Raw genomic sequence first — 25660 nt, forward strand, 5'->3', positions numbered from 1 at the left:
AATGGTCATCAAGAGAGAATGGCTGAATAAGGTGAGATCTAGTTTAAATCTAAATGTCTATCAAACTAGAAATGGTCGAAGAGATGACTGCTATCTACTATGAAATATTATGCAAATATTAAAGAGAATGAGAATTAGTTGCATAGACCCATCTGTTGGCCTGCAGATGGCCAGAACGTGTTGATGAGTGAGAAAAAGAAGTTGCAAACAACTTTTTATAGTATGATTCCATTTTCTTTCTTTTTCTTTTTTTTTTGAGACAGAGTCTTGCTCTGTCACTAGGCACCAGGCTAGAGTGCAGTGGTGTGATCTTGGCTCACTGCAATGTCCACCTCCCAGGTTCAAGCAATTCTCCTGCCTCAGCCTCCTGAGTAGCTGGGACTACAGGCTTGCACCACACTCAGCCAGTATGATTCAATTTTCTATGGAAATAAGTTATGAAAAAGACCTCCCTGAATATATATATGAGTATAACTGAATGAGAATAGAAACATGAACAGGTATATATCAGGTGTTAACACAATTTTCTGGGGGCAAAGGGGACAGAAGCAAAGGGGATGGCATGAGAGAAGATAAGGGGAAAAAGATTTAAGCAAAACTGAAAAATATACATGTAAGTGAAACACAGAACAAAAATTCTATTAGAGCTAATAGTGCATTGACCATGTACATATATTTTCTCCCTCTCTCCAAACAATATAACAATTATGAAAAGAAATTTTTGTTGTGTGTGTAAATTCTTAAGGATCAAAAGCCAAACTCAGTGGAGAAGAGATATAAACAAGTTTTTAAAAGCCCTTTCCAACTTTGGCCCAGCAGCACAGCTCCTGTAAAGAAGGGTGCTGGGGCTGGGCATGATGGCTCATGCCTGTAATCCCAGCACTTTGGGAGGCTGAGGGGGTGTGGATCACGAGGTCAGGAGATTGAGACCATCTTGGCTAACATGGTGAAACTCAGTCTCTACTAAAAATACAAAAAATTATTAGCCAGGTGTAGTGCCATGCACCTGTAGTCCCAACTGCTTGGGAGGCTGAGGTAGGAGAATCGCTTGAACCCGGGAAGTGAAGGTTGCAGTGAGCTGAGATTGCACCACTGCACTCCAGCCTGGGTGACAGAGTGAGACTCTGTCTCAAAAAAAAAAAAAAAAAAAAAAAAAAAGGAGGGGTGTTAGCCAGGTGCAGTGGCTCATGCCTGTAATCCCAGCACTTTGGAAGGCTGAGGTGGGTGGATCATTTCAAGTCGGAAGTTCAAGAGCAGCCTGTCCAAGAGATGGTGAAACCCTGTCTCTACTAAAAATACAAAAATTAGCTGGGCCTGGTGACATGTGCCTGTAGTCCCAGCTATTTGGAAGGCTGAGGTGGGAGAATTGCTTGAACCTGGTAGGCAGAGGCTGTAGAGAGCCCAGATTGTGCCACCGTACTCTATCCTGGGTGACAGAGCAAGACTCTGTCTAAAAAAGAAAAAAAGGGATATTCTGCCACCTGCCACCAATAAGGTGGTAACACCAGAATATGACATCTGCATTCACAGGCACACCCATGGAGTGGACTTCAAGCAGCATGCCCCCTCAGCCTTGGGCACTCAAAGAGACCCAGAACTTAGCCATGAAGGAGATGGGGACTCCAGACATGCTAACACTAGGCTCAACAAAGCTGTCTGGGCCAAAGGAATAAGGAACGTTCCATACCATATCCATGTGCAGCTGTCCAGAAAGCATAACGAGGATGAAGATTCACCAAACAAACTGTGTATTTTCATTATCTGTGTGCCTACTGCCACTTTCAGAAACTGGCAGTCAGTCATTGTGGATGAGAACAAACTGTTGATTGTCAAATAAAATTATAAAACCACAAAAATGAACAAATGAATGAATGAATAAATAACTGTCCAAGTGGCAGCAGCATGGGCAGCTGGCTCGTTCTGAGTGGAGGAACTTCTGTCTGAATGCTACAAAAGGGAGTTACAGATAAGAGGCCAGGGGCCCCTCAGAACCTTACAACCCTCAGGGATTAGGGGCAGGGAGAATTAAGTGAAGGTCTACATAAGGAGTGTTGTAAACCTTATGCTCTCTTTCCCTGCCCTGATCTCAGAATCCTGGCAGCCAGGCCCAAACAAAAGATCTCCAGATTTCAGCATTTAGAGGTCACCCAATAGGCCAGCTTCACCATCAGCCTGACCTCCTATACAGTAAAGTCCAATGTTCAATAAACTTTAACTACACAGAACATTTAATTAGCTTTTAGGACTTCATTCTTAAAATATCCTCAAACAGGCCGGGCACAGTGACTCATGCCTATAATCCCAGCACTTTGGGAGGCCAAGGTGGGCATCACAAGTTCAGGAGATCAAGACCATCCTGGCTAACACAGTGAAACCCCATCCCTACTAAAAATACAAAAGATTAGCAGGAGGTGGTGGCACGTGCCTGTAGTTCCAGCTACTTGGGAGGCTGATTCAGGAGAATTGCTTGAATCCAGGAGGCGAAAGTTGAAGTAAGCTGAGATAGCAACACTGCACTCCAGCCTGGGAGACCAAGTGAGACTGTCATAAAAAAAAAAAAAAGTTCTCAGACAGCCAAGGATGTTTGGGATGGGATTTTGGTATGAAAAAACAGATCAAAGCAAACAATTTAAAAATGCTCCTGAAAAAAAAGGAAACAGCAGTGCTGTTAACACAGTTAAAACAAACAAGCGGTCCCTTCATGAGAATCCCCTGGTTGGTTGCTGTCCAAGCGGTGCCTCCTCATCACTGCCACCTCCTCATCACCACCACTGCCATGCTCAGAGGTCTGTTTGTTGGGGACATGGCTCCCAACTTTGAGGTCAATAGCACTGTCGGCTGCATCTGTTTCCATGATCTTTCTGGGAGACTCATGGGACGTTCTCTTTCCCACCCTCAGGACTTTACCCCAGTGTGCACCACAGAGCTTGGCAGAGCTGCAAAGCTGGCACCAGAATTTGCCAAGAGGAATGTCAAGCTGATTCCCCTTTCAATAGACAGTGTTGAGAAAGGCCTTGCCTGGAGCAAGGTCACAAATGCTTACAATGGTGAAGAGCCCACAGAGAAGTCACCTTTTCCCATCATCGATGATAAGAATTGAGACCTTGCCATCCTGTTGGGCATGCTGGATCCAGCAGAGAAGGATGAAAAGGGCGTGCCTGTGACAACTCATGTGGTGGTGTTTGCTTTCGGTCCTGATATGAAGCTGAAACTCTCTATCCTCTACTCATCTACCACTGGCAGGAACTTTGATGAGATTCTCCAGCTGACAGCAGAAAAGAGGGTTGGCACCCCAGTTGACTGGGATGATGGGAATAGCGTGATGGTCCTTCCAACCATCCCTGAAGAGGAAGCCAAAAGACTTCTCACAAAAGGAGTCTTCACCAAAGGGCTCCCATCTGGCAAGAAATACATCTGCTTCACACCCCAGCCTTAAGTCTCTTGGAGAAGTTGGTGCTGAGAGCCAGAGAATGTCAGCTGCCAATCATGTTTTCCTGCAGCAGTTCCATAAAAACATCCTGGTGTCATCACAGCCAAGGTTTTTAGGTTGCTATACTACTTGCTTATTAAATGAAAATGTCACTAAAAGTTTCTTGGGATTCTTTACTCTCTGCTTTCACCAGCACTCAATTCTGTTCATACATCAGCACTCTCTACTGGTTCTCTTTGAAATATGTTCTGTATTTAAAACTCAACTCTTGTTGGATCTCTGCAGGGCTTGTCTTTTGACCAATGAGGTCATATTGGTTGATGGTTGAAAAAGCTTGCTTCACTCCATCAGAGAATGACTATCAAATTTTTAAAATTGTCCTATCACATCCTCTCTTCTGTCACCCATTTTGAAGAGCTGCAGAACTCAAGGTTCAACTTCCTCTATAAATATCCAAGTATGAAACCCAGGAACTTACAGTAACCCAGATGCTTTTTAGTATTCTGTGTTTTGATCACAGCTGGGAAAAAAGCTTTTTAATTCTGTACCTGAAGTAGATAACTGAAATGAAGAGCAGGGGAAGACACCTTTAAATATTTTGCTATAAAAAAATTGTGAAAAGTTTCTATCAAAATGGAGAGACTGCAGAAAAGGCTTCCCTTAGCTTCCAAGGAGGTGTAGCAAGTGTGAGCAATACTAGTGCCGTCTGCCTTTCACACAGGCTTTGCATGTATCAGTCTGTTTTCTGATGATGTGCACATGGAAGAGTACACCATGTGAAGAGAAGAGAGAATGACTGAAAATGTTTTATTAGAGAACTCTTCTTGCAGTGGGTTGCTATTTTCTGGATTCTACTTTTTAGCAACAAATAAAATCCTTTGTTAAAACTAGAAAACAAACAAAAAAACCAAACAAGTAAAATGATTCTAGCCCCAAAGAGATATGACACTGCATCTGTAAGATAGGGCAGGACACCGTGGACAAACAAGCAGGCAGAGAATGAAAACTGAACCTTGAAACTCAATAGAAGAAGTTCTACTGAATAAAAATTCAATAGAAGGGTTCGTCTATGAAATTGAGGACATTTCTCTGAAAGTAGAGCCAATAGAAATAGGAGAAAATATATGATTATTAGAAACTCAATTTGGGAAACAAAATATGATTGACTAGATTTCTAGAAGGAGATTAACAAAAAAACAGAAGGAAGAAATTATTTTTTTAAAAGGGAAAGAAATAAAGAAAACATGCTGGAAGTGAAGGACACATATTCCCTGAGAATGTAGAAAAACTCCCCTGCCCTCACATCACCACAACAATCAACACAGAAGACTTCTGTGACTACATGTTGGGGGGGGTGGTTTCTTCCCACCACCAAGCTAGCAATCAATTCTGCAGCAGGCACCAGATGGGTGTTCTCCAATTTAATTCTGACACTATTTAGAGGTAGCATCAGATCTCACAGGTTAAGTGCTCAGTCCCCAAGACTGCCCACCCTCTAGAGACCAGTCTTAAGTCCAGGCCTCCAGAACATCTAAGACCAACTGGCTTCAGTTTGAAGTTCTCATGCTTCTCTCTTTCAGTTCTATTAATTTGCTAGAGCTGCTCAGAGAACTCAGGGAAAAATATTTACCAGTTTATTTTAAGGATATCACAAATAACACAGAAGAAAAAATGCAGAGGATGAGGTATAGAAGGAGTACACAGCTTCCATGCCCTCCCCAGGTGCATCCTCCTCCCCAGGTGCACCCTCCTCCTGGAACCTCCACATGTTCCACTACCTGGAAGCTCTCTGAACCAGGTTCTTTTGAGTTTTTATGGAGGCTTCATATGAGCATGACTGATTAAGTCACTGGCTATTGGTGATCAACTTAATCTTCAGTCCCCTCTCCCCTTCCCAGATGTGAGGAGGAAAGGAGTGAGGCTGAACATCCCAGCCCTCTAATCTTACCTTGGTCCTTCCTGTGACCAGCCCCCATCCTGAAGCTGCCTAGAGGCTGCCAGCCATCAGTAAATCATTAGTATATAAAAGTTACCATTTTGGAGATTCTAAGGATTTTAGGAGTTCTATGCCAGAAAAAGGGGTTGAAGACCAAATACATATTTCACAGTATCACATTGCCAAATTAAAAAGGTTACTAAATGGCCTGCACAAAAACAGTAAAGAAGACCCCAAATTCTGAAACTGTTGTAATATCAGTAATAAAAAGAAGAAACAAACCCTATGTGAAAGGTACATGGCACTAGTATTGTTCATACGTGCTACACCTCCTTGGAAGCCAAGGGATATTTAAAGGTCTCTTCCCCTCCTCTTCACTTCAGTTATCTACTAAAAAGCTACAGAATCAAAAATGAGCAGGCAGAGCAGACCAAGGCCCCAAATTTTGAAACTGTTGTAATATCAGGAATAAAAAAAAGTTCCTAAAAGTTTCCAGAGAGAAAGAAATAAGTGTCATAAAAACAGATAAGAATCATAACATTGACTTTCTTAGCATCTGTACCATTTGCTAGAAGGCAATGCTTTCAAAATTCTGAGGGAAAATTATCTTTAACACAGACTTTTCATACCCAGCCAAATTATCAAAAAAAGGTATGAGGGTAGAATAAAGATATTTGACACGAAAAGACTTAACATGTATGTTCCTGATATATATGTAGATGTTTATATATGTAGATCAGGAACATACATGATATATGTGTGTGTGTGTGTGTGTGTGTGTCTATATCCATCCTCATAAATATTCTTAGAAAATTACAGGAGGATATGCTCCAGCAAAATGAGGGATTAACCCCTGAGGAAGAAGGCACAAGATCCAAGACATGAGAGATTTGACCATGACAGGATGTCTGTTCTGGTCTAGACATAGGTCTAGAGAGTACAAACCTGGTTGGGGCTGGAGAACAGAGGGCTCTAGGAGGATGTTCTCTGGGGAAAGGGAGGATAGAATTGACGGAAAACTGATGATTTGGCAGGGCAAATGATATGACAAGTGTGATAGAAAACAACTAAGACTAACTACACAAAAAATTATACAAGTGAAAAATTAAAACAATTATTATCTCTGGGGCAGGAGGGGAGGGATTTGCATCAGAAAAAATATATAATCAAAATACATTGCTGGCTGGGTGCGGTGGCTCATTCCTGTAATCCCAGCACTTTGGGAGGCCAAGGTGGGTGGATCATGAGGTCAGGAGTTCGAGAACAGTCTGGTCAAGATAGTGAAACCCCGTCTCTACCTAAAATACAAAAAATTAGCCAAGTGTGGTGGTGGGCACCTGTAATCCCACTCGGGAGGCAATTGTGTGAAAGGCAGGAGAATTGCGTGAATCCAGGAGGTGGAGGTTTTTGTGAGCTGAGATCACGTCACTGCACTTCAGCCTGGGTGACAGAGCGAGTCTGTCTCAAAAAAAAAAAAAAAAAAAAGAGCCAGGGCGTGGTTTATCACGTTCTCTTTTCCCTCTTCCAGGAGCAGAGAGAGCATGGAGTAAAGAGAGCAAGGAGCAGTCTCAGCCGACCCAGGTGGGATGCATAACATAGCAGAGAAATCCACCCTATGCTGCTGAGAGACACTGTGCCGTGGGGTCAAGTGTCATCTAACTGACAGCCTGGGCTGACTGATCCCTGTATGTGACTGGAGGTAGAGGTTGCAGTGAGCTGAGATCACCCCATTGCACTCCAACCTGGGTGACAGTGAGAGACTCCATCTCAAAAAACTAAAAAGTACACTTACTTGCCTCGGCAGTGAGGATTACTTACTTGTTATAATAATATAATGCTGACTATCATTTTAACTAACATCATGATTTAACTATAATAAAAGAGAGAAGTGGTGGCAGAAAGATAATGTAATTTTCATCTATTGGAATGTATAATATCTGAAATTAACAAATCATGAATTAACAGTATCAGCATGTTTAGAAATATGGAGGTAAATGTCAGAAGAATTAAAGGAATGATATTTGGGGAGCAGGTTTGGGGTGGCGCAGGGATCTGCTGTTTTTTTTAAACATCTTAGTACAATTTTGAAAGGAGGATCACCATACATAATTTGATAAAAATTAATTAAAAAATAGAAGGTTGCCAAACAAATGAAAAGATTGAAAAGTAAGACAAATGAATGAAAATGTTAATTTGTTTAGGGGAAGAAAGAGTAGACATTTTTTCCTTATACTTTAGTTTCAATATAAAATTATACAACACTTTAAATAAAGCAAAAAAAAGTGTTTAGGGTCTTCTTTGGCTATTACTAAGACATATCTTGACTAACAAATTCCTTTCCAACAGTCGTCCCTAATTTCAAATCCCCCATTCTTTTTTTTTTTTTTTTTTTTCAGACAGGGTTTCACTCTGTTGTGCAGTGGCATGCTTAGGGCTCAGTGCGGTGTTGATCTCTTGGGCTCAAGAGATCCTCTCACCTCAGCCTCCCCAGTAGCTGGGACTAGAGGCATGCACCACCACACCTGGCTGTTTTGTATTTTTTTGTAGAGACAAGGTTTTGCCATGTTGCCCAGGTTAATTTTGAACTCCTGGGCTTGAGTGATTTGCCTCCCTCAGCCTCAGAAAGTGTTAGGATTACAGGCGTGGAGCCACTGCCCATTCTTTAAAAACAGCAGGATCAGGGCTGGGCATGGTGGTTCACACCTGTAATCCCATCACTTTGGGAGGCCAAGGCAGGTGGATCATGAGGTCAAGAGATGGAGACCATCCTGGCCAACATGGTGAAACCCCGTCTCTACTAAAGAACACTATCTGTGAGCTACCTGCTTGTGCATGGCATTACGTGAGGCATCCTGCAGAAAGTGGAGGGAGATTGTCATGACAATGAAGGTGACAACTGATGTTTACTGAGCTCTTCTTTTGTGCAGGCATCATGGTAAGCACTTTTTACACATATCTCATTTGATTTTGACAACAATCCTATGAGCTAAGCACCCTTATCCCAATTGTACTGCTGAAAAAATGAAGAACCAGTGAGGTTGGGTAAGTGGCCCAAGGTCTCACAGAGCTGGCACTTGCACAACAAAGTTTTGCTCCAGAATTCAATATCTTAATCACTTCTGTCTTGTCTCTTTAAATAAAAAAAAGACAAGGGTGCAGTGGCTCATGCCTGTAATCCTAGCATTTTGGGAGGCCGAGGTGGGCAGTTCAGGAGTTCAAGACCAGCCTGGCCAACATGGTGAAACCCCATCTTTACAAAAATTAAAAATTAAAAAATTGGCCTGGCTCAGTGGCTCATGCTTGTAATGCCAGCACTTTGGGAGGTCGAGGGGGGTGGATCATTTGAGGTGACAAATTCACAGTCAGCCTGGCCAACATGGTGAAACCCTGTCTCTATAAAAAATACAAAAATTAGCTGGGCATGGTGGTGCATGCCTGTAATCCCAGCTACTTGGGAGACTGAGGCAGGAGCATTCCTTGAGCCTGGGAAGTGGAGATTGCAGTGAGCTAAGGTCACACCACTGCACTCCAATGTGGGCAAAAGAGTGAGACCCTGTCTCAAAAAAATAAATGAATAAAATAAATAAATTGGCTGGGCATCTTGGCTCACGCCTGTAATCCCAGCACTTTGGGAGGTTGAGGTGGGCGTATCACCCGAGGTCAGGAGTTCCAGATCAGCCAGGACAACATGGTGAAATCCCACTTCTACTAAAAATAACAAAAATCAGCTCAGTGTCATGGTGCATGCCTGTAGTCCCAGCTCCTTAGGAGGCTGAGGCAGGAGAATCGCTTGAACCTGGGAGGTTGCAGTGAGCTGAGATCATGCCACTGCACTCCAGCCTGGGCAACAGTGACTCTCCATCTCGAAAGAAAGAAAAAAAAGCCCATAAATTAGCTGGGTGTGGTGTTGGGTGCCTGTAGTCCCAGTGACTCTGGTGCCCGAGGCACAAGAATCGCTTGAACTTGGTAGGTGGAGGTTGCAGTGAGCCAAGATCATGCCACGGCACTCCAGCCTGGGCAATGGAGTGAAGCTCTGTCTCAATCAATCAATCAATCAATCAATAAGAGACACCTCCAATAGGTCACTATTCTCTACCCAGAAGGTGAAGGTTAAGAGAAAGAAATGAAAGATTCTATTCAATTCAGTGCATTCAGTGAACACTACTGAGTGCCTGAGAGAGAAAGTTGGCTTTGAACTTACAAGGACAGCCTGCTCTCATTCTCAGCTTAGCACTCACTAGCTGTGCGACATTGGGCCAATGACCCAGCCTCTAAAAAGCAGGTTCATCCTGCCAACCTTGTAAGCTGTTGTGAGCATGGGATGAAGGTTGAGTGAGAGTCCACCATGCCAGGAAGGAAGGAGGGCTTGGGAAAGGCCTGGAGGCATCAAAGAATTTGGGCTGTTCTCAAATGCAAGAGGCCTAGTGTCTGCAGAAAGGAGGCAGAGGCGGTGGATGAGGCAAAAGGGCCTGGTGGCAAAGAGCTGTGATTGCCAGATGAGGAAATTTGGTTTTATTCTGTAGCAACAGGGAGAACTGACCCACAGCATTCATGTTCGTTACTCCTGAATTTCATTTCCTCCTGAAGAGTTCCTTTTAAAATACGTGGTGACTCACACATGTAATCCCAGCACTTGGGGAACCCAAGTTGAGAGAGGACAGGCTCCAGCTCGAGTGGAAGATAGAGACATGGCCTTAGATAGGGGCATGGACTGTCCATCCATTTTAACAGGAGGCAGCTCTGATTCTGTGTGTACAGACATGGGATTAGGCAAGTTAGGCTGGACATGAAGAGAAGAAGTTGCTTCACTAGACTCCCAGACACTCATGGACACCTCTGCCTAGAAATTTCATTGCTCATGGGGAGCACTTCTCTCCCTGACCTCTGGCTTTACTCCTCTTATACAGGCATCTATATCCTCCCAGTCACCAAGGATCCAAACCACAGCTTTCCCTGGCTTCTCTCCCCACTGCCCCTTCACTCAGCGGCAGCATCCTACAGCTGTGTCCCTTCTCTCTATCCCCTGTTCTTCATCCCCATGGGACGAATGTCCCTTAGATCCTCACTGTCTCTTATTTGGATTGCTGCAATACCTTCCAACATTGCCCTGGCTTTCTGTCCCTCCTGGCCACTGCTCTTTCCTTTCTACCACTGATGAGCCTCTCTGAAGTCTTTTTCTGATTGCTTCACTCCCTGGCTCAAAAACCTCCTTGCCTTGATTTCCTGCAATCCTCTCACTTTCTCTGACTCAATATTCATGCTTTAGCCTCCTTTTCTGTATCTTTTTCATCCTTTCTCATGTTCTCTCAAAGCCTATTTTTTTTTCTTGCTGCTCCTATAAATCTCTTCTGATTATTTCTTCCCCAGTGATCACATTCATCTCATCATTCAACCAACCCCCTGGCTTTTTCTCAGTGTCTCCTGCATATGAAACAGGGCAGGGTGAGATGAGAGATGTATGGGAAGCAAGTGCCAGGATCAGAGGCCACATCAGAATTCTCTGAGCTCAGTCCCCTCTTTCCTCTTCTCAGTCCCCAATCCATGTCATCCCCAAATGCTGCTTGTTTTTCCTCTTATTTTCTCCAACCAATTGCTGTTTCTCTACTCCATCTAGCGTCTTCATGTTCTCAATATCTCATAGGCTGTGATGGCAAGCACCTGTAGTCCCAGCTACTTGGGAAACTGAGTCAGGATAATTGCTTGAACCCAGGAGGCAGAGGTTGCAGTGAGCCATGATTGCACCACTGCACTCCAGCCTGGATGATAGAGCAAAACTCACTCCCCTCAAAAAAAAAAAAAAAAAAAAAATCTCTCATAGGTAACACATTCAAAAGCCCCCAGATTGGTCTTTCTGCCTCTAATTCTGCTTCCTTCAGTATAGTCAGACAGATTTTTCTGGAATACACATATGACCTGGACACTTCCCAAGTAAATCCTCCAGTGGCAACGTGTTACCTAGAGATAGAGTTGAGGCTCCTTAGCAGCATATTCAAGGTCTCCATGAGTTGGCCATGCTCTTCCATTAGCCTAGTTGCCCTCCACATCCTACCTGGCACTCCAGGTTCAGTGACATTGACATGTCAATAATGGCCTGTGCACACCTTGCTCTTCCTCATTTCCCAAGGCTGTTCCTCAGGCTGAGTACTCCTCCCCGCTGAGCCATTATCTGTGCATCCTTCAAAACTCAGCATAGGCTTTCTCTCTTTGGGGAAGGCATCTATGACCCTTCCCTGGAGGGTTAAGTGTGACTTAATGATGGTGTCTTAATTACCTAGGCTTCCTCAGCATCCCCCACAGAGCTGGTACATGGAGGGCTATGCATATGAGTACAGCTTGAGTAAGATGGTCCCAGGGCACAGGCTGTACCCAGGAGAGGTGAGGGCACTCAAATTGAGAATTAAGAATATAGATTTTTGGTTGGGTGCAGTGGCTCACATCTGTAATCCCAGTACTTTTGGAGGCCAAGGTGGGTGGATCACTTGAGATCAGGAGTTCAAGACCAACCCTGGCCAACATGGTGAAACTGCGTTTCTACTAAAAATACAAAAATTAGCCAGGCATGATGGCAGGCACCTATAATTCCAGCTACTTGGAAGGCTGAGGCAGGAGAATCACTTGAACCTGGAAAGCAGAGGTTGGAGTGAGCTGGGATGGTGCCACTGCACTCCAGCCTGCATGACAAGAGCAAGAGTCTGTCTTCAAAAAAAAAAAAAAAAGAACATAGACTCAAGTCAGATCTGTATTTGAATCCTGCCTCTGCTACACTTACTTGTTGGGTGACATTGTGGAAAATGCTTATCATCCTGTGTCTCAGTTTCTTTACCTGTAAAAATGGATGAGTTAATACAGACTTGGGATGAGGATTAGATGAGATGATACAGGTGAAGTGCTCAGCACAGGGCTAAACACAGTGTAAGTGTTCTATATATGTCAATATTTTACTAAATTAAAAGAATTTCCTATTCAGTCTGTGTGCTAAATATTGGTCTAACACTGGTCTATATTCCTAATACAGTTTATTTTCCTCAGTTTAAACAAAAAAGGAAATCCCTGCCTGATCATTTCCAAATAATTTATCAATTTTGAAAGAATTCAGAATAGAATATCTGAGCCAGGTGCAGATACTCACGTCTATAATCCCAGCTACTTGGAGGCTGAGGTGGGAGGATTACTTGAACCCAGGAGTTCAAGACCAGCCTGAGTAACATAGCAAAACCCCATCTCTAAAAAATAGAATAATAATACTTTTTAAAAAGAAGAAAATTCCCAGCTCCTTCCTGCCCTAGGCCCTTTGCATTTACTGATCCTCCCTGATGAGGGGGCTCCCCCACAACCCCCAGGCACCACCATGAGTGCATCACATGCCAGCTGCTTCCCCTCACTTGGGCCTTAGTGCTTGACCGCTTGCTCCAAGAGCCTTCCCTGGCAACCATATGGAAAGCAACCCTCCCTCCAATCCTCTCTGCTTTATTCTCTTCATAGCACTTACACTTTTGAATTTATCACTTTACTTTTAAATTTCTGTTTCCCTCTGTTACAATGTGAACTTTGTAACAGACCAGGCCCTTTGATTATTATGTTCTTATTGCTTCATCCCAAGCACAGAGTGGGCAGAATGCTACTCGATTAGTACCAGTTGAATTAAGTTTTCTCAGTTGCTGAAGAGGAACAGCAGTAAGCTGTTAGAAACAGAATTAAATGTTCCTAGTCTCTCAAGAACGCAGGTACTAAAATACTTCCCAGTTTGCCAGTTGTCTGGATTGTTTCTTCCAAAAATCTCAGCAAGTTTTAAAAACAACCAAATATAGTGTGTACACATGCACCCACGCACATGCACACACACACATACACACACACACTATCCAATGTATTTCTTAATTCATCTTTTAGCTAGTATTATGAAAATACAATAGCTAGATGTCCATATCTTAGTTAATTTTCTTTAGACATGAAGAACTTTATGAAGTACTATAAAGCTTAAGAAATTTGTCCCTTGGAGAATATAATCTTTTTTTCTGCCATCTTGCTAAAATTGATCACAGATGGTACAAAGGTCACTTGCAGAGCAGGTTGTCCCCAAAGTCCCCAAATGGCAAATTAATGAGACTTTACAAAATAACAATACGAAAGAAAATCTACAATTAGTCAGAAGTGATTATTTTTTCTGGTGTAAATTGGGACTTTAAAATTTATTTTCTTGATGATATTCAAAGGATAAACAGTTCAATGCAAAAATAGGCAAAGAATATGGATGTTCTCAGAAGAAGGAATCCAAATGACCACAGGCATAAGACAGTATGCTTAGTTTTATTAATAAAGAAAACCAAGTTAAAATGACTATTTTTTTTTGCTTATCAGATTTGCAAAAATTAAAGAATCAATGATAAATAATCTATGTTAGCAAAGATGTCGGGCAATAAACACTCCAGTTCACTGTTGGAAGCAATATGTATTGGTATGATCTTTTGGGAAAGTAATTTGGTAGTATCTATTAAAGTTTTAAATATGCATGTTCTAAGTCAGCCATTGTACTTGTACAAGTGTATCCTTCAGAATATTGGCCATTTGTAAAAAGAATGATATCACTGAGCACTATTTGCAATAGAAAAATTAGCAATAACTTCTATGTTCATCACTAGGGGTAGGGCTAATAAACACTGGTGTCTTCAAACAAATACAGACTGGGAAGCTGTAAAAGAAATGAGGTCACTCCTCTATCATGTTAGAGAGATGCCCTTGATCTACACTACAGTTAAAAATAGCACATAGCACTATTCAAATTGTATTGATATTTATTTTTTATTTTGTTAAAACAGGTTCTTGGTCTGCCACCCAGGCTGCAGTGCAGTGACACAAACATAGCTCACTGCAGCCTCGAACTCCTGGGCTCAAATGATCCTCCCACCTTAGACTCCCAAGTGGCTGGGACTACAGGTGCTACCAACCAACATAGTGAGACCCTGTCTCTACAAAAAATAAATTTTTTGTAGAGACAGGGTCTCACTATATTGCCCAAACTAGTATTGAACTCCTGGCCTGAAGGGATTCTCCTACCTTGGCTTCCCAAAGTGCTGGCATTACAGATGTGAGACACTGCATCCAGCCTATTTTTTTAAATGTGTTTATTCATACATAAACCTAAAGTCTATTTTCAACACAATAGCCAAAGTTATCTTTTGAAACCACGTCAGTTACTCTTCTGCTCAAAGCCCTCCAGACTCCAGGCCAGGGTCCTCCCTGGTTTCGAGTTCCCTCTGCTGCTGCTCTGCCTTTGCTCTCCCTCCCTTCCTCTCTCAGCTCTCATCCTTCTGGCCTTCCTTCCAGTACCTTGGGGTTTTCCTATTTGTTATTCTCTTTGCCTAAAACTCTCTTCCCCCAGATATCTCCACAGCTTGCTTCCTCCTGTCCTTTGCGTCTCTGCCCAAAAGACACTTTGCAATGAGGCCTTCCCTCATCACAGTCCACACTTTAGGGGAGTATGCTCCTCACCCCTCACCTTGCCCTGGCACTTTCCTATCCACTTCCCTGGAGGCCTGCTCTCCATATCCCCATTACCCTCTGCTACATGATAGTAATATCTTTCCTTGTTTATTGGTTAGCTTTCTACCTTCTTCCTCTAAAATTGTAAACTGTGTCAGGATTGAGATGTTTGCTTGTTTCTTCATTGCTAGATCCCTGGTATCTAGAATAGCACCTGGCACATAAGGTGCTCAATAAATGTTTACTGAATGAATATATAAAATTTCCTTTTTATATGTGCATAGAAACACTTGTGGAAAAATAACACAGCAAACTATAACAGTGATTACTGTTGGGGAATGGGATTAGGGAGCTGTGGAGAGAACTTCCATCTTTGCTATATACATCTCTGTGCCATTTGAAATATGCACTGCTTTTGTAATTGAAAACTAAATTTAAAATATTTTAAAAGATAAACATAAACCATTAACATAATGATTTATGTTTATCTTTTTAATCTTCCAGGAGAGATGGAAGTTACTCCATTTTTTGGAGTTCTTTTCTGCAGATACTGAAAATAATTTCTAAAAAGAACTATCTAGGCTTGTCTCTGCCATCTGTACCATCCAGAGCTCAGAAAACATCAGGTTGTTATGAAGTCCTAACATCATCAAATAGACCAGGAATAGAAGACACACACACACACACACACAGCCTTTCCCCTGCCACATGCTGCCTGCTGGATAAAAAAGCCTTTCTAATTAACACACCTGATGCTTCTTTATACCCACTTCCTCCCTCAGCAGCAAGAAGGAGTGTCACGGGTAACTCCTTGAGCTATTTTCTCTACATGGTAAAATCTTCAACATTGCTGTCAGACCTGGACCAGATTTGATGCCATGAGGGCTACAAAATTCATCCAGTGTTAAAGGGAGCTCTTGAGACAAGACACATCACCTGCCCTAGAAACAAATCAAATCTAATTTAGCATGATAAGCATCTCACGGACACATTCCCACACCACAACAGCTACCCAAACCCTCTACTGAGTGTCTTTCGTAGGCTGTCTTGGTCATGCAGCCTCTATTAAGTAACTCCTGCTCCTTATCCTTGGGTCTTTACTCCCCAGGAACATACCCATGGTAGTATTAGTGATACCCTCACTGGGAGCCAGTCCATGGGGCCCTTGACACTAAGTTTTCCTGACTTCTTAACTGGCCACAAAGACTCCATGGCCAGTCCATGAGGCCTCACCCTAACAGGATAGCAGATGGGGGAGGGGTGCAGTATAACCCTGAGAGGCCAGGATGGCCTTGACAGTTTCTGCAACTCATCCTGGAAAGTAGGGCAGCAACAGCCAACTCTCACCACTATTTTAGTATGGGAACCAGAACTCAGAATTTTAAATGAGAAGAGATCAACCAGATGGGCTGTTTTTACTTTTTTCTCCCTTTGCTTCTTTTTAAGAGAGAATCAGCTGGAGTTAAAGTCAAGACTATCTGGAAACCAGCCCCCTGTAGACAGTTACACTTGATTTTGCACTTGATTTTCACTAAGTTTTGGCAAAGCAACAAATTTAAGCTGTGGGCCTAAGGCTGACAATTCTCTGGAACAAGTGCCCCTGGATTCAGCTTTGCTTATTTAGAAACACAAATTCTTACTCCTTAGCTAAGCTTCATTGCTTGGGCCTCATGATTCTGCTGATACTTTGGAAAAGGACATCAGTTTATCCTGGATAACTCTAGTTGCTGAAATTCACTCTGCTTGGGACAAGAGCACAGGCTTTGGAATCAAACCATCAATGTGATCTTGAGCAAGAGAACTTAGCCCTCTGAGCTTCAGCTGTTAAATGGAAGGAATAATACCTACCTGGGAAGGTTACTGTTAGGATTAAATGAGATAATGCAGACATGAGGCTTAGTGTTATGCTTGTGACAGATAAGAACTTAGTATGTCACTATTATTATTACTATAAAGTGAGACCCCAATTTTCCCCATCTAAGACTTTTCAGGTCAAGTCTCCCATAATTACCCAGAAGAGTCTCTTGTGACAAATAAATCTCTAAACTGACCATCCTAGAATCTTGTGTACTGGATCCTCTTGCTAGCTTTATCAGAGAGACAGAGTTGATACTCCTCAAGCGCCAGGTCTCAAATTTAATTCTGAAACACATACCACCAACACAACCCATACAATGGACTGACACTGTTAGGAGCCCTGGGCTGAGGCTCTGGGGTCTTACAGGGCAGCCAAGCAGCCCCCTAGCTTTGCCTCTGCACAAAACTATGGACAGGAGTTTGTTCATTACCATCATTGGTCAAGCCAGAGGGAGGCCATAAGAGAAGCTGTGATGGCAGAGTGTGGTGAAGGCTCCAGTGTGCCTTACCCCTGCAGCCCGGCCCCAGCTGGGGAAGAACACCATACCTCAAACCTGTAAAGGGCAACGTCTCCTCTTCTTATCAACCTCGCCACTTCTCTCCTGTTCCTCAAGCCAGCAAACATTTTAGTGCCCACCACAAGCCAGATATTATGCCAGGCACTGAGGACAGAGGTGAACAAAATCGGTCTCTCCCCAGGGAGCTCTGGGCCTAGCAGGGACAAGACACAAACACCATAGTTACTAAAGAGAGGGGCTGCCCAGAGTGTCCTCTAAAGTGAGCACTGAGAAGGGAGGATGGGCCAGACTTGCTTTTGGGTACCCTGAGTATTTATGGAGCCCAAGGCTGTGCTGTTAGCAAGAATGTCCCAGGCCACTCACCACATTGATTTTCTACGTGACCTTGGCCCACTCCACAGGACTCTGCCTGGCATTCAGATGTTTTGGGAGGCTTTTTAGCCAAGTCGAGGTTCATGCCTGAGAACTGGAGGTGAAACTGCTCTCTGTGGGTGACCATTCTGAGTGTGAAAATGGCCTTCCAGAGCCACTTCTCAGTTCACTTTATGATGCAGCTCAGTTCACAAGAAGCTACAGAAACAGGAAGGACAGCAGTGCAGGAGGAGGTCAGGCTGCAGCGTGCAATAACAGCCAGATCAACTGCAGGCCCTTCCAACACCACAAGCTCCCTGTGGACCGAATAGGGAGAAACCTGGAGGGGGCTACCTAGCAGTCTGGGCAGCATTTGATTCAAACAGAAATTTGTGGATCAAAATGATAGCTTTGGGTTTTTATGAAGCAGAGAAAATCATCAGGTTCCAAACCAATTCAATTTAGTTTCAGGGTAAAAAAAAAAAAAACAGGAGATACTTCAATGTTTGCATTATTTTTTTCCCCAAGAATGGTAAGTAAAAGGCAGAGAAATAAGGAGCGAGCTGTGAGAAGCCTGGCAACGTAGACTGTTTTCAAACCAACGTGTCACCTCCTTTTGGTTAGTTTCAAGCTCAAACTCAACAGTGATAAACATTTCCTTAGGGGCGCTTGGTTGGCCAGGGGCTCGTGGGACTTGGTTGCCAGAGCTGCATGTAAGGTTTACGTAGCGGAAGCTCTCTTTTACTGAGTTGTGCTTCTCTGTATGAAGAAACAAAATTATCGGAAGCCAAATCCTGGCAAAGCACTCAGCTGAACATTTGCTGGAGCTCAGTAAACATTTCATCAAAACAACTCTCAAGGGACTAAGTGATTATCTCCAGATGCCAAGACACTACAAGCCCTCAGCCTGGAGCACAATGATATTTTAAGTTTGAAGAGCTAGCATTGACTCCTATAAAACTTTACAATTTAGCTCTTGAAAATTCTTTTCATGAATAAATGGTAGGTGTTTCTGACTGATTGGCAACGTTTGTGGAAGACAAGAACCAGGGGTGGTCTTACATTCCTTGCTGATGGTTTGGTAATGTGCGCTTATATTCTCACAGTTGGTTTACGTAAAGCTGGACAGTGATGTGCCGAGCAGGGACTGAGGCTCCAAATAAGGAATGAGCACCAGAGTGGAAAGGAAACCAACTCCTGCTTTCGGGCAAACTGATGTTGGAGTCATTCTAACCCAAAGGGAAAGCTGGAACATCCATGAGCAGTGATGTCTCATTTTTAAACCAGGAGCGATAAATGGCACAAAGCATCAAAGAAGCAAACAATATCATGAAGGCATCTATGAGGAGAATGGAAGTGTTGCATAAGATGGGTTTTGCACATCCCTGTTCCTGACTTGGCTGTCTCCCCTCTCACCATGGTTTTCAGTGAATCTGCGAAGCCTCACCAAAGAGCAGGTCCACATAGCATCCACTCCATGAATTTGTCTCTATTTCAAAATCTTTACTGAAATGAAGTATTACCTGTATCAGATTGTTCTTTAACATTACCAGGACATTCAAGCAACAAATCAACAGAGGCCACAGGGAGGAAAATTTATTTCTTCTCCACATTTTCAGAGTGATACTCCCACCTCAGCCTCCAGAGTAGCTGGGAGCATGGGTGCGCATCACCACACCTGGATAATTTTCCTATATTTGTAGAGATGAGTTTTCACCATGTCACTTAGGCTAATCTCGAACTTCTGGCCTCAAGTGATTATTTTCCTTGGCCTGCAAAAGTGCTGGGATTACAGGCATGAGCTGCCACACCCAGCCAAAAGGTAATGAGCTCTAAATTTTAGCAAGCAGTCCTTTTGGATGGTCAATCACTGAAATTCAAGATCTCTATAAACTAAAATCTGCTGCTTTACAAAGATTGATTAAAACCTGGTTAGACTAATAAAAACACCCAAAACACAAATTGCTTATAGCAGAAATGAAAGAATATTACTGCAGACCACGTATATATATGTCAAAATTATAATACACACATTTTACCAATTGATTTGAAAGAACTTTTTTGCCAACAAGCTTGAAAATAAATAAATTTCATTGTAAAAATCAAATTGTAAAAGGACACAATGGGAAATAGGCAATCTAAATGGTCATATATCTGTTGAAGAAAATGTAATCAAAAATCTTTCCAAGAAGAAATCTTCAGGCCCTGCTGATTTCACTATCGAATTCTATCAACAAGCAGATAAAGAAAAATGTACACAAACTCTCTACAAAACAGAAGAGGGGGTTATTTTTTCCAATGTATTTTATGAAGTCAGATATAATGTCAATATAAACACCTGACAGGCTGGGCATGGTGACTCACGCCTGTAATCCCAGCACTTTGTGAGGTCCAGGCGGGTGGACCACCTGAGGTCAGAAGTTCAAGAAAACCTGACCAACATGGTGAAACCCTGTCTCTACTAAATACAAAAAATTAGCTGGGCGTGGTGGCATGGGCCTGTAATCTCAGCTACTTGGGAGGCTGAAGCAAGAGAATCCCTTGAACCCAGGAGGCAGAGGTTGTAGTGAGCCATGATTGCACCATGCACTCCAGCCCGGTGACAGAGATGGTCTCAAAACAAACAAACAAACAAACAAACAAAAAACGACAACAACAACAACAACAAAAACCCGGCAAAGACAACACAAAAAGAGTAAATTATACATTAGTTTCTGTTATGTGCATAGCTGCAAAAATTATTTTGTACTGCCATAATTAAATTTAATTTTAATTGTACAACTGGTGAGTGTGCAAATAAACTTTTCTTAAAAACTGAACTACTGTAATAAAAGATAATATTCCATTTGACTATTACCCACTTCCCATCCCCTTTCTTTTTTTACTATTTTTATGATTCCAAACATTAAAAAAAACTTTTATATACACAAATGTAGAGGTATTAAATTTAATAACACATACATGGCTGGGTGTGGTCGCTTATGCCTGTAATCCCAGCACTTTGGGAAGCTGAGGCAGGCAGATCATCTGAGGTCAGAAATTCTAGACCAGCCTGGCCAACATGGTGAAACCCTGTCTGTACTGAAAATACGAAGAAAATAATGGCATGGTGGCAGGTGCCTGTAACCCCAGCTACTCGAGAGGCTGAGGCAGGAGATTCACTTGAACCTGGGAGGCAGAGATTGCAGGGAGCCAAGATTGCACCATTGCACTCCAGCCTGGGTGACAAGAGTGAATCTCCATCTCAAAAAGAAGCAAATGGACAGACAAACAAACAAACAAACAAACAAACAAACACATTCTCAACTTGCTTTTCTCTACTAAAAATCTGTATATGTTAATTGGCTAGCTTTATCGAGGAATGATTTACATGTAATAAAATTCAACAACTTTATGTGCACAATTTGATGAACCTTAACAAATGTGCATAGTAACGTAATCACCATCACAATCACCATATAGAACATTTCTGACATTCCTAAAGCTTTCCCTCTAAACCCTATTCAGTCCATTCATAACCCTCACCCCTCAGCCCTGGCAACCTCTCATCTGTTTTCAGTTGCTATAGTTCTACATTTTCTAGAATTTCATTTAGAAGAACTCATAGTGCATAAAGTTTTTGTTTTAATCCTAACAAAACATTATCAAATACAGTTCATTTGTATATAAAAAGATAACAGGTTAAAACAATTGGCATTTATTCTAGAAATCCAAGATTAGTTTAGCACTAAAAACCAATAAATGATAAACTATAAAATGTTGATGCAAGAAATTGAAGAGGACAGCAAACAAAATGATTCCATGTTCACGAATTGAAAGAATCAATATCATTAAAATGTTCATACCGCCCAAAGCAATCTACATATTCAACTCAATCTCTATCAAAATACCAATGACATTCTCCACAGAAACAGAAACAATATCCTAAAATTTACATGTACTCACAGGAAACCGAGAATATTCTAAGAAACGCTGAGTATTCTGGATACTCTAAAGAAATCACATTACTTGACTTCAAATTATAATATAGAGCTACAAGAACCAAAAGAGCATGGTACTGGCATGAAAACAGACACATAGACCGATGGAACAGACTACAAAGCCCAGAAACAAATTCAGAGATGTACAGTGAACCCATTTTTGACAAAGGTGCCAAGAGCATACGGTTTGGGAAAGAAGAGTATCCTTGATAAATGGTGCAAGAAAACTGGATATCCATTAGTAGAAGAGTGAAAACAGCCTCCTATCTCTCACCATATATAAAAATCAAATAAAATGGATTAAAGACATAAATCTAAGTCATGAAACTATAAACTTACTAAAAGGAAACATTAGGAAAAATCTCCAGGACATTGACTTGGGCAAATATTTCTTGGATAATGTCCCACAAACACAGGAAACCAAAGCAAAAATGGACAAATAGGATCATATCAAATTTTAAAACTTCTGCACCGTAAAGAAAGCAATCAACAAAGCGAGGAGAAACCCACTAAATGGGAGAAAATATTTGCAAACTATTCACCTGATAGGGACTAATAACCATAATATGTAAGAAGCTCAGATAGCTCAATAGGAAAAATATCTAATAATCCAATTTAAAAACTGGCACCTGATCAGAATGGACATTTCCCAAAAGAAGACATACAAATAGAAAGCAGTTACATAAAAAGGTGTTCAATATCCATTGACCGTTAAGGAAATTCTGATCAAAGCTACAATGATATATTATCTCACTCAAGTTAAAGTGGTTTTTACCCAAAGGACAGGCAATAACAAATGCTGGCGAGAATGTAGAAAAAAAAAGAACCCTCTTACACTGTTGATGGGAATGTGAATTAGTATGGATAACAATATGGATGAACCTCAAAAAACTAAATAGACCTACCATATGATCCAGCAATCCCACTGCTAGGCATATACCCAAAAGAAATAAATTAGTACATGGAAGAGATAGCTACACTCCCAAGCTTATTGCATCACTATTCACAATGGCCAAGATTTGGAAGCAACCTAAGTGTCCATCCACAGACGAATGGACAAAGAAAATGTGGTAGATACACACAATGGAGTACTATTCAACCATCAAAAAAATGAGATCCTGTCATTTCCAGCAACATAGATGAAATTGAACATCATGTTAAGTGAAATAAGCAAAGCACGGAAAGACAAACTTCATGTGTCCTCACTTAACTGTGGGAGCTAAACACTAAAACAGTTGAACTCACAGAGACAGCGAGTGGAAGGATGGTTACCAGAGGCTAAGAAGTGTAGCAGGGGTGGTAAGAAGATGGTTAATGGGCACAAGGATATAGTTAGATAGAATAAATAAGGCTCAGTATCTGAAAGCACCACAGGGTAACTATAGTCAACAATAAATTGTACATTGCAGAAGAATGAAGAGTAAAATTGAAATGCTTCTGACACAAAGAAATGAGTAATACTTAAGGTAGTGGATACCCAGTTTATCCTGATATGATTAGTACACATTGTATGCCATAACAAATATCTCATGTGCCTCATAAATATATAGACCTACTATGTACAAATAAAAGTTAAAAATTAAAAGCTGAGCATGGTGGCTCACGCCTGTAATTCCAGAATTTTGTGAGGCTGAGGCTGGAAGATCGCTTGCACTCAGGAGTTTGAGACCAGTCTAGGCAGTATAGTGAAATCCTGTCTCTACTGAAGATTAAAATAAAAAAAAAAATAGCTGGATGTGGTGGTGTGTGCTCACACTCCCAGCTATTCTGGAGGCTGAGGTGGGAGGATCACTTATTCCCAGGAATTAGAGTTTGCAGTGAGCTATGATTGTGCCACAGCACTGCAGCCTGAATAACAGAGTAAAAACCTGTCTCAAAATAAATTAAAAATTAAAAATTCGATAAACATTTCACCACATTAACAGTATAAATGAAAATCACCATGTGACTGGCAAAACAAATGAAAAGTATTATTTTAACAAATTGAATTGAATATTCATTTGTGATTTTTAAAATCTATTAGTAAAATAAGAATTAAAGAGAACTTCCTCAATCTGATAAAAACTATACTACAAAAAAATTTAAATCGAACATTATACTCACTAGTAAACATCTGAGTGCTTTCCTCGCAAGACTGAAAATAAAGCAGAGAGGTCAGCTCTGGCCATTTTTATACGTTGTACTGGAGGGTCCTTCTTTTTTTATTTTTTATTTTTTGAGAAGGAGTTTCACTTTTGTTTCCCACGCTGGAGTGTAATGATGTGATCCAGGCTCACCAAAACCTCCGCCTTCTAGGTTCAAGTGATTCTACTGCCTCGGTATTCCAAGTAGATGGAATTATGGGTGCCCATCGCCATGCCCAGCTAATTTTGTGATCTTCTTATTATTTGAACCTATGTGAGTATCTACTGTGTCTTACTAATTTTCTTTTAAATATGCGATTGATTGAGGCCTTTTTGCTGTGGGACCTACAGGTTTTATCAGCAGCGAACCTGTTGGTTGCCAGGGATTGCACGGAGCTAAGGAGACTGAGGGGTGGCTGGGTGCAGGCCAGGTGGCGGGTAGTGATCCCAGGGTGGGGGTTGGGGCGGTTTGCACTTGGCTGCATCCTCCTGGCTCCTCTGGCGGTAATTCCTGAAGGAGGCTTGGACTCCGGCACAGGCCCTCCCGTGGTCACAGGTGCGATCTGCCTGTGCTTGGCTTTCTCGGGGGTTCTCAGCTGCATGCCTGCACGTCCGTCTCAGGCTTGGATTGGCGCCAGAGAACTTCTGAGACACCCTGTCCACCTGATCTGCCCCCACAGGAGGCCAGTTCCAGGTGTCGCCACCTCTGCTGCACACTGGGCTCGCCTCTCTGCGGTTGTTCCCTCCATGTCCAGACAGCAGTGCTGAGAAGCAGGAGTCCCTGAGCTTGGAGACCAAGGCAGGGCCCCGTGGTGTATGGCTCAGATCAAAGGTGGGAAGTCAGCTCATGGAGCCGGGGTCTGTTCTTCCGACACCCTCCCCGAGGGTCTCGGGTATGTTTCTGCGGCCCAGCGACCCCCGCCACACTTCATCAAACTAATCGCCAGCCCCACGGGACCCGATCGCTGCCCACGCCATCCGATCCGAAATCCAATGGGAAGAGCAGTCCCGAGCGCCCACCTCACGGTCTGAAGGGCGCTCCTCTCCCACCCGACCCGAAGAGGAAAGGCGGCTCAAGGACGTACTGAGGTCGGGACTGTCGGGGTCCAGCGCTGCTTGTGGCGCGCAGCCCCGTTCCCGGCGCCGCCCTGTCACCGCTTCCCCCGTGCACCTGTGCGGCAGCAGCTGGACAGCGCCGACGTTGCGGCTCCCCACCCGGGTACGCGAATGCGCATGCGCAGGCAGCCGGAGGCAGCCGCCGGCGCTGAGCCGGGCGGGGCTCGCGTCACAGTAACCGCCGCCGTTGCCTGGGGAACGGTCTGAGCGGCTTAGGCAAGCAGGGGCCCTCCGTAAGCAGTGCCTCGGCGTTTGGCAACGGCCCTTCCTCTCAGCGGGATCATGCCATGGTCCCGAGATTTTAGGAATCCGGCAGGCCGAAGCAGGCTGAGAGAAGGTCCGAAGGGGCTTCAAGGATGCCCACGGCGATCCCCAGGGATCCCCAGGATGCCTCAGGCCTGCCCAGACGGTGTGAAGGTGCCCCTCGTTGAAAGTCCTCCCGGCTGGGATTTCCAGGTACGGCCGGCCTGCCTGCCTGCCGCGGGGCTGCTCTCTCCCCGAGGGGCTTCCCGGCAGAGAGCAGAACCCGGAAGCCTCAGGAGCTGCCTGGCAGTGTGTGTTTCCGTGAGAGTGTTGGGTATCTCCGTGTGTCTTCCTGTGTGTGTGAGAGTGCGTGTGTACGTGTGTCTTTCTGAGTGTGTTGATGAGTGTGTGCCTGTGTGTGTGGGTGCGACATGCTGACACGAGTGTGGCCAGTGCACGCCAGCGCGGTTTCTCCGTAGTCCGCCTACCTTCTGGTGCGGATCTGCCTTTGGCTCAGCTTGGTGGCTGCGTGGCCGTTCTTTGTTTTGCTGGTGGTTTCTAAAGCCTCAGTGTAGTGGGTTCTGGCTGCCACCTGCAGGTGTCCTACTCTCCTTTTCATCCCCAGG

General features: G+C 43.1%; 1 pseudogene; it reads left to right on the forward strand.

Moving 5' to 3' along the window:
* The first annotated feature begins 2776 nt into the window (after positions 1-2776).
* On the forward strand, positions 2777-3436 carry LOC105734008 (peroxiredoxin-6-like; annotated as a pseudogene).
* The last annotated feature ends 22224 nt before the right edge of the window (positions 3437-25660 follow it).

The sequence above is a fragment of the Aotus nancymaae genome, unplaced genomic scaffold (assembly GCF_030222135.1).
Source record: "Aotus nancymaae isolate 86718 unplaced genomic scaffold, 86718_ANA_hifiasm-v0.15.2.pri h1tg000155l, whole genome shotgun sequence".
Classification (NCBI taxonomy): domain Eukaryota; kingdom Metazoa; phylum Chordata; class Mammalia; order Primates; family Aotidae; genus Aotus; species Aotus nancymaae.